The sequence below is a fragment of the Microtus oregoni genome, unplaced genomic scaffold (assembly GCF_018167655.1).
Source record: "Microtus oregoni isolate MIOR12 unplaced genomic scaffold, Mior012 000124F_ref0000388, whole genome shotgun sequence".
NCBI classification, from domain to species: Eukaryota; Metazoa; Chordata; class Mammalia; order Rodentia; family Cricetidae; genus Microtus; species Microtus oregoni.
The window spans coordinates 465,926-478,379 of NW_024544756.1; the positions used below are offsets into that span (position 1 = coordinate 465,926).

The 12,454-nt window shown below is 42.7% G+C and overlaps 1 protein-coding gene across 4 annotated transcripts in view; it reads right to left on the reverse strand.

The window, feature by feature from the left end:
* LOC121444440 (importin-5-like) overlaps positions 1-12,454 on the reverse strand; it is a 39,767-nt gene that overhangs the window by 26,291 nt on the left and 1,022 nt on the right. The window contains exon 1 of one of the 4 annotated variants that reach the window (XM_041646252.1): positions 10,148-10,220. The exons of the other annotated variants lie outside the window; for them this stretch is intronic. The gene's annotated coding sequence lies outside the window, so the exon portion shown is untranslated. Of the gene's footprint in view, positions 1-10,147; positions 10,221-12,454 lie in introns of those variants that run through there. 4 annotated transcript variants of the gene reach the window in all.

The following is a 12,454-nucleotide window of genomic DNA, read 5'->3' on the forward strand; positions in this document are numbered from 1 at the left end:
AGCATGGATTGCATAAGATCCTGTCTCAGAAAAAGAATAAACAAATACGCAGACATGGATCATGCAATTGATTTCATCCTGCAGAGATTTTTCTATGTGTATAAAAATCTAATTACATTTCATAAGGTTGTGACCATGTTGGTGCCATTTCAGGGATATTTATGACTCAGTATATTAAATAGTCAAAGGAATGGACAGAATTGTTCAATCAGCCATCACTATCCCTTTCCATGCTTTGGTCTGCTTTACGTGAGTTCTGCCGTGAGTTAGTTGCTCTTACAAAGAAAAATAAATCCATCTGCAAAGAATCCGGGAATGATGTAAGACAGGAAAATTTGACATTTTGTAGGCTGCATACCAAGCTAGACAGGTAGATATGAGTGTGCGTGGCTGTTGATTTCCATCATCCAGCATTCACGTACGAGCTTTGTGGAAATGACACATAGGTGGCTCTTGTAGCCATGGCAACGGTAGCCTCTGGATCTCTGGATGACAGCTAGTTATACAACTTAGAAATCAGCAACCCCATTATTTTTATTCCTTCATCCGTTTGAATTGCTTCATTTCATCTAATTTTCCTAAGCTCTTTATGGTGAAAATAAAATGAATTTCTACTTTCTGTATTGAAATTTGGGTATATCCAGATGTAGGCATATTCTCCATCCATATGCACACAAAGGATGCAGCCCTGGATGTATGTCTATGGAACAAGTTCCATGACATATTGGTAAGCAGTAAAAAGATAAGATACATAAGCAGTTTTATACAGCACCTGGTATATGTGGATTTAGGATATCTCTGCAATGATCTTTAAGAAAATCATAACAGAGAATGCCCACAAAAGAGAAATCAGGTGGCTGAAAGTTGAATGCAAAGGAAACTTTTCATTTGACACCCTTTATACTTAGGGAACTTTTAGCAACTGAGCATATTATAGCAATAACAACAAACCAGCAGATCTAAAAGAAGAGAATATCTAAAAGAGCTTCTGATGGGAGGGTGAGAAGAGGGAAAACCTGAAAACCAAGGGACCATCACATGTAAAGGAAGAGGTGCGTACAAAAGAAACCAAGAACAGTAGCTGAGGGAGCATAGTGTTAGGGGAGGAAAGGATACTTAACTGGACAGATACTAGAGGATGGTTACTAAGAGACTGGAAACTCTGGTCTCACTTAGTTTAGCTTCATGGTACCACCACTTTTCATTAGAAGTGGCCACATCAGCAGGTACTCATGAGGTTGACTCTGTTTATCCAGACTCTAGGATGCATGTGGCATCTGAACAGTAGCTGCTTTCTTTTCTTCTGTGGTGTTTCCTCCCTGCATTCAAGAATGGGTTTCGATTCTAACTGGTTCTGTTTTTTTCTCAACCACCTTGATAAAGAGGAAGGACTTCAGCTTTGGGCCAGCTCTGTGCCTAGCCTGAGGCCAGGAAATATTTGTTATCAGAATGAAGAATGTAGAAAGTCCAGTTAGGCAAATGTGGTGGTTATTTATTTATTTTTTGTCAACTTGACACAAATCTAAACATACCCAGAAGAGGGAATCTCAACTGAGGAATTTCCTCTATCAATACGGCCTGTGGCCATGTCTGTCAGGCATTTCTTTAATTGCTATTTAGTGTTAGGAGAAGCCAGTCCACCATGGGTCTTACAATCTCTACACAGGGCAGCCTAGGCTGTATAAGAAAGTAGCTGGGAGGTGGGAATGCAAGCTGGTACAACCCCTTTGGATGTCAGTGTGGTGATTTCTCAGAAAATTAGGAATCAACCTTCCTCAAGACCCAGTAATACCACTTTTGGGTATATATCCAAAGGATGCTCAATTGTGCCACAAGGATATGTGCTCAACTATATTCATAGCAGCATTGTTTGTCATGGACAGAACCTGGAAACAACCTAAATGTCCCTGGACCAAAGAATGGATGAGGAAAATATGGTACATTTACACAACGGAGTACTACACAGCAGAAAAAAAGTAATGACATCTTGAATTTTGCAGAAAAATGGATGGAGGCTGGGCGGTGGTGGCGCACGCCTTTAATCCCAGCACTTGGGAGGCAGAGGCAGGAGGATCTCTGTGAGTTCGAGGCCAGCCTGGTCTACAAGAGCTAGTTCCAGGACAGGCACCAAAAACTACAGAGAAACCCTGTCTCGAAAATAAAAAAAAAGAAAAGAAAAAAGAAAAATGGGTGGAGCTAGAAAACATTATTTTGAGTGAGGTAATCCAGACCGAGAAAGACAATTATCACATGTACTCACTCATAGGTGGATTTGAAACATAAAGCAACAAAACCAGCCTACAAATCACAACCCCAAAGAATTTAGACAACAATGAGGACCCTAAGAGAGACTTATCTACATGGGAAGAAGTAAAAGACAAGATCTCCTGAGTAAATTGGGAGCATGGGGACCTTGGGGGAAGGCTAAAGGGCGGGAGAGGCAGGGAGGGGAGCAGAGGAAAATGTAGATCTCAATAAATATCAATAAAAAAATGTGCCAGTTCTTGTAACAAAAAAGAAAGAAAGAAAAAAAGTAGATGAGCAAGTCAAGGGAAGTGAGCCAGTAAGCAGCGTTCCTCCTGGGTCTCTGATTCAGTTCCCCCTTGGCTTCTTTTTAGTTAATTAGGGTTTCTACTGCTATGGTAAAATAACATGACCAACAGCAACCAGGGGAGGGGGGTTGTGTACTTTTTTTTCCATTAAATCTTTGGGTGCCCACTGATGGAGGAAGGTCATTGGCTAATAAAGGCACTGCCCTGGCCCATTTTATTGGTTAGAGGATAGGTGGGAGGACTAAACAGAACAAAATGCTGGGAGGAAGAGGAAGTGAGCTCAGAGACTCGACAGCTCTCTCGGGAGCAGACGCTTAGTTATGATAAAGATTATCGTAACTTTTACTTGATAACTGTTTTGTTATATGTAATTTTGCTATGTTAAAGCCTTTTTTTTTTTTGTTTAAACCGAAAAAGGGGAAATGATGGAGGAAGGTCATTGGCTAATAAAGGCACTGCCCTGGCCCATTTTATTGGTTAGAGGATAGGTGGGAGGACTAAACAGAACAAAATGCTGGGAGGAAGAGGAAGTGAGCTCAGAGACTCGACAGCTCTCTCGGGAGCAGACGCCTCAGAGAGAGATGCCATGCCCCGCTCCCGGGATGAAGCTCCGACCCAGGATGGACTAGGCTAGAATCTTCCCGGTAAGACCGGTTCTCACAGATTATTAGAGATGGGTTGATCGGGATGTGAGAATTAGCCAGTAAGGGCTAGGGCTAAAGGGCCAAGCAGTGATTAAAAGAATACAGTGTCCGTGTAATTATTTTGGGCATAAGCTAGCCGGGCAGGCGGCCGGGGGTGCTGAGAACGCAGCCCTGCCGCCCCTATTACTTCAGCCCACCACCTGCTTCCAAATAAATACATGGAGACTTATGAATGCCTGGCTTTAGCTTGGCTTGTTTCTAGCCAGCTTTTCTAACTTAAATTATCCCTTTTCTCTTTAACATTTTGTCTCTGGTTGATGTCTCATTCTGTTGCTATCCACTTCATTATTTTGAGACAGGGCCTCTTTCTGAACCTCGAGCTCACTGATTAGGTCAGGATACCTGGTCAGCAAGCTCCAAGGAATCCTTCTGACTCACCCCACACTTCATGCTGTAATTACAGGTATTACCAATGTGTTGTGCCTGGTTTTTAAAGTGAGTGATTGGGATCAAACTGAGGTCTTCATTCTTACAAAACAAGTACTTTACCTACTAAGTCATCTCTCCAGGCCCATTTTTGGTATCGGCTTTACTATATGTTGTCTTTGTATAATGAAGATTAACCCAGGTTACTCATCTTTAATCTAATGATTGAGTTAATAGTCTCATGATCACTAAATCACTTCAAAATTGCTTCAAGAGTTTTGGTTTCCATCCCGTCCACTAGCTCAGGGAACATTGCTGAATGGGGTGGGGGCGGGGCAGGAAGGAAAGAATATATGAACCATAAGCAAGGAAAGGGGCTGCAAGATGCTATCTTCTGGACATGCAATCGTAACCTCCCAACAACTGCATATGACTGTACGGGATCTGTAAAAAAAAAAAAAGGCCCATCAACAGCCAAGCATGGATGGAGGAGGAGATCAGGGAGCCCTATCCCTTACTGTTGATCTACTACTGCTTATTGCCAGATTCAGGGAGCGGGCAACATTGCCTTCAGTTGTATATATATTGATGCCCCTCAAACCTCACCCCTGCTCCAATGGATAGTTCCAATGCAGGGTTAATACAAATGGTCCTAGTAAGACTACATAGGTACCAAAACAAAACTAAAGGACATGAATCTGGTACAGTGACTAATAGAGTGAGGTGGGGTTGAAAGGGATGAAGAGGGATAAGAAAAGAATGGGAGGTGAGTAATCAGAATGCATTATGCATGTATTAAACTATCAAAGAACTAATTCAATTGTAAAAAAGAGATTCGGTTTTAAAACCAGCAGCATGGTATTGTTTAAACATCCATTTATAGACTGGAATAAAATGGCAGCATACAAATAGCTGTGATACCTAGGAAACAGAAAAGCCCATAATAAATCTTCAGTGTTGCTTGATTCTCTTTATCACTCCTCCAGAAACTTAAGAAAATAAATTCATTACAAGGACCCAGGAGCCATGTTTCAAATATGCTCTAAAATGATAAAAAAAAAGCTGTTTTTAAGATGCACTGACTAGAATAGAAACATTTATGATCAAGAAATCAACAACTCTCAGAATAGGGTTAACAACACAATTTACAGATCGTGTACATTTTGGTCCTCAATCAAGGTTTGCTGACAACTCAAAATTATTTCATTCTTCTTATGTGGAGTCATTTTGTATGAAATCACTCAAGGATACAGTCATCTTACTCAAAAACATCCTGTGAATCTTCAGGAAGCAAACTACGTGTGAATAACACAGGCAATGTTCCCTTTAAGTCGCCTCCAGAACATTTCAAGAACTCTCAGCCGTTGATATTTGGAGAGTGTTACAATTATTTCAATCATTAAAAAAGATTTCAGATTTTGAAACTTTCAGAAATTTGTCCTGTAGCTTTCTCTAGAAATCTAACAGTAAAGGCATTCCTATAATTTGGTTTTTTTGTCATTGATAGACTCTCAATATCAAGACTGAAATAATAACATGACTGCAATGTTAGGCTCGTGCTCATTTGATATGACCCAGGTGCTGAGGGCATAGATTATAGAGCAATCCAAAGACACTGCTATTTGAAACCTCTTTAGAATTTAACAAGCTTCTTTCAAAGCTGGTAAAACTCGTTGGGATGCTCATGGGTAAACTGAGAAAGAAGGGCATGGGAATTTGAGTAGCTTAGAAAACACCTTACTGTTCTGTTGTGTATTTGTGGGTCTCTTTGGGAAAACCCCTTAACAGTTCTGACACTTAGCTTTCCTATTTTTAAATGGAAGACAAAATCTAAACTCAAGATGGGTGTGGTGACACACACCTGTAATCCCAGCACTGGGTGGGAGTGGAGGCAGGGGATCAGGAATTCAAACTTATCTTTGGCTATATATAGTGAGGCCAGCCTAGGACACATGAAACCCCATTTCAAAACAAAGCAATCTGCCTTTAAAGAGATATGTATAGAGCTAGAGAAACAACCAATGTAAAACGTGGCCTGTAGCCACTTGCTTTGCTAGCTCAGAGAATAGAACCTGACTATATAAGGTTGGGGACCAAAAGTTCATTTTTAAAAAATTATCACCAGAGACAAAATGGGTTTTACTCAGACTTAGCAATGGTTGCAAATAATCATTGGCACCGCCTTCTAATGCACCAGCTGACCTTAATTAAGTAGAGTTTTGCAAGAGAAGCTCAAGTACATGCCCCAGTTCTCAAGCCATCAGAAGCAACTATACTGGAGCATGGGCATTAATGCTTTTGGTCTCTAAGCAGAAACACATGACCAGCACCCCACAAAGATAACAGTGGGGCTAAGACTATATAGAAGGGTTCCCATTCTTGGACATAGAGACACTGGACCTCACCCCGGGGATTTCCACTCAGGAGATCTAGGCAACGTCACAAAACTCCTTTGGTGGTCCAAATTTAGTTTTGTTAATGTGCTTTTGTTGTTGTTACTACAGAATTAGTTTCCCAAGGGTTGATATTTATCTTTCTACAGCATACTCCAAAAGGTTTCAAAATGTAGGTGTGCTGTGGGAATTTGTTTCAGACTTAGGATTGGCTTTTAGTCCAAGACAGGCATTTCACATGCAAATATTGTTGCTATTTATAAAGTGACAGCTATTTGACCCTGGTGTCCTGCTTCCCAAGCACAGCTGTGTGGTTTTGTCTTGTGGAGTGATTAGGAATGTCACAGTCAGTTGGAACTAACATGCCAACTTGGGATAAATCTGTCTTAGTTTTCATATTGATTGAGAATGAGTGTAATACTGACAGAGGTACAGGCAATGGGTTAGATAGGACGTAAGCAAGGACCACGGCAACTGCATCTTGGTGTCTTTGTCTATGGTCAAACATGCTTGAAGTTGCGGTTAAGATATTCCCAGTATACCCGAAACTAAGGGCCTTTTCCCACATGTCTACACCCTGGAAGGCCCCATATCTTCAAAAGAGCTGATGTCATTACTATACCATTTGCATTATGGGGTGGATTTTTTTTTTTTTTTTGATTTTCGAGACAGGGTTTCTCTGTAGCTTTGGAGCCTGTCCTGGAACTAGCTCTTGTAGACCAGGCTGGCCTCGAACTCACAGAGATCTGCCTACCTCTGCCTCCTGAGGGCTGGGATTAAAGGCTTGCACCACCACTGCCTGGCTATAGGGTGGTTTTATTGTTGTTGTTTCCATGTGAATTTCTATAGTGACACACTAGAAATGTTTAGTTTATCAAATTTTCAGTTAGGTTGATTATTTACTAACTTACTTATTTACTTGCCTACTTACTTGAGACAGACTCCCACTATGTAGCCCAGGCAGACCTCAAACTGACAAGAAATTCTCCTGCCTCTGCCTCCCAAGCACCACCACACCGGGCTTCAGCATTCTTTCTTATACAGTCCAGGCCCAACTGCCCATGGATGGCACAGCCCACACTGCGTTGGGCCTTCTTACATCAATTACGCTGTAATAAAATGCCATGAACAAAAAAAGCATCTTGGAGAGGAAATGGATTATTTTAGATTACAGTTCCACACCACAGGTCATAACTGATAGAAAACAGGGCAGGCACCTGGCACAGAGGCCATGTAGGAGTGCTGCTTCCTGGCTTTCTTCCTTGTGGATTGCTCAGCCTGCTTTCTAATAGCACCGGGAACAATCAGCCCAGGAGTGGTACCACTCACAGTGTGTGGTGATGGAGGAGGGTCATCTGTCTATGTGTTACTTTCATTGGTTAATAAAGAAACTGCCTTGGCCCTTTGATAGGACAGAAAATTAGGTAGGCAGAGTAAACAGAACAGGATGCTGGGTAGAAGGCAGTGAGGCAGACACAATGAAGCTCTGGCTCGAGATGGATGCAGGTTAGAATCTTTCCTGGTAAGCCACCACTTCGTGGTGCTACACAGATTACTAGATATGGGTTAAAACGAGATGTGAGAGTTAGCCAATAAGAGGCTAGAAATAATGGGCCAGGCAGTGTTTAAATAAATACAATTTGTGTGTAATTATTTTGGGTATAAAACTAGCTGGAGAGCTGGGCGGCGGGAAGCAGCTCACCACTCTCATCACTATAGTGTGGGGCTCTCCCACATCAATAAAGAAAACACCCCACAGGCTTGCTCATAGGGTGATCAGGTAGTGGCATTTTTCTCAATTGATGGGCCCTCTTTCCAAATGACTCCAGATTTGTGTCAAGTTAACAAAAACCAAACCAGAACAATTATTAATCAGGAAAATAGCCCCCACAGACCAGACTGAAGGAGGCAATTCCTTAACTGGTGCTCCTTCTCCAATGTGCTCCCCAAAAACCTTTCCTGGATTCTCACAGCAGCAGGCCTTAGCTGCTGTCTAGGTTTCCTTCAATCCTGCTGCCTGCATGCCATCACAAACAGTGCCATGTGGGACTCTGACACATTACTAAGTTTGGCTACCAGTTTGAGATGCTGCCTGGCACCCCAGCTTCTATGTGCTGGCTGTAAAAGATTTTGCCACAATGAGTCCTGCTCCCCTCTGTCAAAAATGGTTTTTGTTAAAAAAAAATTGTATTCAATAAATTCTGGTCATTTTCTTCTTCCCCAGTTCCTCCCATATCCTCCCTACCAACCCAACTCCAACCCCTTTATTTCTCTCTCTCTCTTTACAAAACAAATAGCCAAATTAAAAAAAATTAAACAAGGATTCTTTTTTTTCAAAGATGAAGAAAAAACACACACAATGAAAACCATAATATACAAGCAAAAGACAAAGAACACCCCCCCCAAAAAAAAATCCCTAAACAAAGCAATATGAGACCAAAAAGTCTACTAAAATAACACTGAGTTTGTTTGGTGTTGGTCCTCAACTGATGGGCATGAAGTCTACCCTTAAGTATAATTAGACACTAGTGAAGAAAACTCATTTTCTTTTGCAAGAGGTGTCAACTGCAGATAGCTTCTTCGTTGAGGGGGGGAGCAGTGTCTACTACCTCCTCTCGGTGCTGGGGCCTCGTCTAGGTTGAACGCGGACAGGCCCTGTGAGTGCTGAATGAGGCTATCTATTGTTAATCACAGCTGATTTTCCAGTCCCTGATAACTAGCTTCAATTGTTCCAGAAAAAAAAAATGTTCCAGAAGGTTTTACTTCTACAGATTCTTAACCCAAGATACCACACAAATGGCTCTGATGGAGTTTGCTTCCCTTTGAAACTTCACAAGCCAAGTCTCCAGTTGTCTGAACCTCTCCTCAACATCTCTATCTTCCAAGATCGTGAAGTCCTCAGTATTCAAAAGCCTTTTTGAGCAACAAAGCTTCAAAATCCTTCCACAATCCCTCGCAAAGCCAACATGGTCAGGTTCAGCGCTGCACATTGCTGGTACTGATTTTGTCTTATATACTTTTCCTTTTGCTGCGATAAACACCATGGCCAAAAGCAACTTGAGAAGCAAGGAGTTTTTTTGGCTTACAGTTTATATAGTTCATCATCTGGGGAAGCTAAGGCAGGAACTCAGGACAAAAAACTGAAGCAGAGCCCATGAAGGAATGTTGTTATACTGGCTTGCTCAGCTACCTTTCTGATACAGCCTAGGCCCTCTTGCCCATGGATAACACTGCTCACTGGGCCTTCTTACATCAATCATTAATCAAGGCAGTGCCCCCACAGACATAGCCACAGTCCAGACCAAATAGAGGCGATCATCCTTGCCAAGTCAGCTTGGCCTACGTGAGACCAGGGTGGGGTAGGAGTGGGGGGGGGGTAATCAGGGTGGGGGTGTCTCATTGAAGTCTCATTCTCAGTTGAGGTTCCTTTTTCTATGATTCTTAGTTTTATAAATGGATCGGTCTAGGATTCCTTTTTGGGTGTCCCCTGCCCCCCACTCCCTCTGCCACAGCCCATGTCATGTATTCCAGACTGACCTCTAACTTGCTATATATTTAGGGATGATGCTGAACTCCTGATCTTCCTGTTCTACCTCCCAAATGTTGGGCTTACTTGGGTGAGCCCCCCCCCCCCCCCGTACCCGATTTAAACCATGCTGAGGTAAAAACAGAGTTTCCCATAGACTGTATAAGCATTTTACCATCTGAGTTAGATCCTTGGGCCCTTGGAGCTTGTTTCCAGAATAAAACACACATTCTGACTGAACACACACCGTAAATGGGTCATTAGTTTTCCTCTATTCCACTCCATCAATTTTGTCTGCACAGCCACGGAAAAGCACATGCTTATTACTGAAGGCCTCCCTCACATTACCATAATTGGCTGCACAGATACGCTAGATGTAAAGACTGTTAACTTTAAACCTGCACAAGAGATGTGCTCAGGATGTTTTTAGCTGCTCTGGGGTATATTATGCTACACAGCAAGAAGTCTTGTTAATTCGGGGAATCTAAGTTTAACAACACATTAATGACACAGGACAGCAAATCTATGGGCTATCTCATACTCAGAGCATCAGTAACAGTGACAAACTCCCTCTTATTAAGATGACTATGGTATTTACCCACGTACCTACACAGAATAAACAGTGCCCAGCGAGGAAGGGGTTACTTCAAACTGTGTCAAAGTATTTCACCTAGCCTATAGGTGGTCCTTTTCCAGAAATATTCTCGTTAACTAGCTCTGGCTCTACAAAAACTTCCTATTGGCCAAGAGTGGATCACATGGTCACGTCTAGCTTTCTGCAAGAGAAAAAAAGGATTGCGGGATTAGTTTAGATCTATATTTCTCAGCCCTGCCTGTGTCTTGACGTCACCTGGAAGCCTTGGAAAGAAAATTACAATGCCTGGCAACAGTGTGTCTCCAATATTCCCCTGCTGTTTCAAATGTATCCCCGAAGTGAATGCTACTGTATCAGCCTAATTAAGTTTTGCTGCTGCCCGCTACCCTTGTGGGGGGTCCATTCTGTGCTGGAGTAGAGCAAACACGGGAACAAAAACGAGGCTTTGACGCCAAGGCTTTGACGCTGAGGGTGCAGAACAGGGTTTGCAGCCACAGGAACTGGGAAGATTGAAGCAAGAGGCTCTGTTTGAACTCAAGAGTTCCAGACCAGCCTGGGCAATACAGCAGACTCCGTCACAAAACAAAACAAAAATGTAACTGATAAGAATAGGGCTGGGACCCAACATTGTCATGTTGGAAGTACTTTGACACATTTTAGTTTCCAAGATTATTGTGACAGTACCATCTTCCTAGGTAAAAATAAGGACGTGCGCCACCACTCTTCCACGCTAGCTTTATCACGGTAGTCAGAAGGCTCCAACTTGCTTGCTTAGTGCTTTGCCATCCTAGAAGCTAGGAGTGATGTATATACTATGGCTGATGTTTCTAGCCTCTAAGCACCCAGGAGGCTCAATATTTATTACATGAACAAATGAGAGACCAGGTGAGCTAATAGGAAATGCCTAACATTAAGCATTTACCCAGCATTTATATGCCAGGTACTAAATAAAGCCATACAAACTGAATGCTTTACCTACTCCTTCTAAAGTAGGAGCCACTCTTTTTTAAAGCCATTTTTTTTTCTTTAGTATAACAAAACCATCTCACAGAGACTAATTACTTGTCCAAGGTCACATACCAGAAAGTGATAATCATAGGACTGGGCCTCACAGAGACTAAATTACAGACTTTAGTGAGTTCTTCGTCTTTTTCACCCATGAGGGCAAAGGGTGGGTCATTTGGGTAAGAGATGGAAACCTTTCCAGTGGATCCTAACCCAAAAAAGGGGGGGGCAAGACTGTTACCATTCTAACAATTAGACACACACACACACACACACACACAGAGAGAGAGAGAGAGAGAGAGAGAGAGAGAGAGAGAGAGAGAAAATCAGACATATGTGATATATAGATATGTCATTCTTGCATTTTATAGAAAAGGGCAGAGAAAGAGACCAGTGACCTAAGATAGAAATGAATAGAAACAGAAGAATTCACTTCCCCCCAAAGGTTAGAGCATGGAACGGAACTTTCCGTTCCTGAACAAGAAAAACCAAAAGACTTCAGCTATGGTTTACACGTGACAAGCAATTACCTGTGCTTCAGCGCTGGCCCTGCAATTTGCAGAGAACACTCTGAGCATCTACTGCCCACATCCCTGGAGAATCAAGGCTCCAGTTCTGGCTTACCGACGATATTATCTTAGATACAAGTCATCATTTGGCCATTTTCCCCAAACCTGTCCCTCCTCTTCCTATCTGGCCAGTGCAGCCATCACTCACCCAGCTTCTTAAGCTACAAAACCTGGAGGTCTCCCAAGATTCCTCCCTCCCTCCCTCCCCTCCTTCATATCCAATTGGCAACTGAGTTTTATGGATTCGATTTCATAAATCTGCAGCCTGTTCATTCATTCATTAAATATTTATTGTGTACCAGGAGTACACAATGATGGACTGGATGAGACACCCCCAACCTCCAGCTTCCAGCAGCTTCCCATCTTAATGGGGGCATTTTGCAAATGAAGAGAACCCATTCATCAGCCAGAGCAGTCAATGCAAGAAACAGGTAAGTAGAGGGCTGGGAGGGGATACTGGGGGTACGTAATTGTAATTCATGTCACCCCAACGTGTGGCTACGACAAGGGGTTCTCTTGGAAGTGCCCAAGTGGCGATGTGAAAGATGTGTGCCATGTACCGAGAGAGGGGAGGAGTGGCGCAGGAGGGGGGAGGGGAGGCGAGTGAAAATTTCTGGAAGCAAGAGGCAAGAGCAGAATAGTGTGGGAAACCAGGCAGTTCACTAAAACTGCAGGCAGGCATTAACCTCCCTGCCGCTCGGCTCTGCTCTCTAGCCAGGTCTTCATCCAGTAACTCCACAGCTC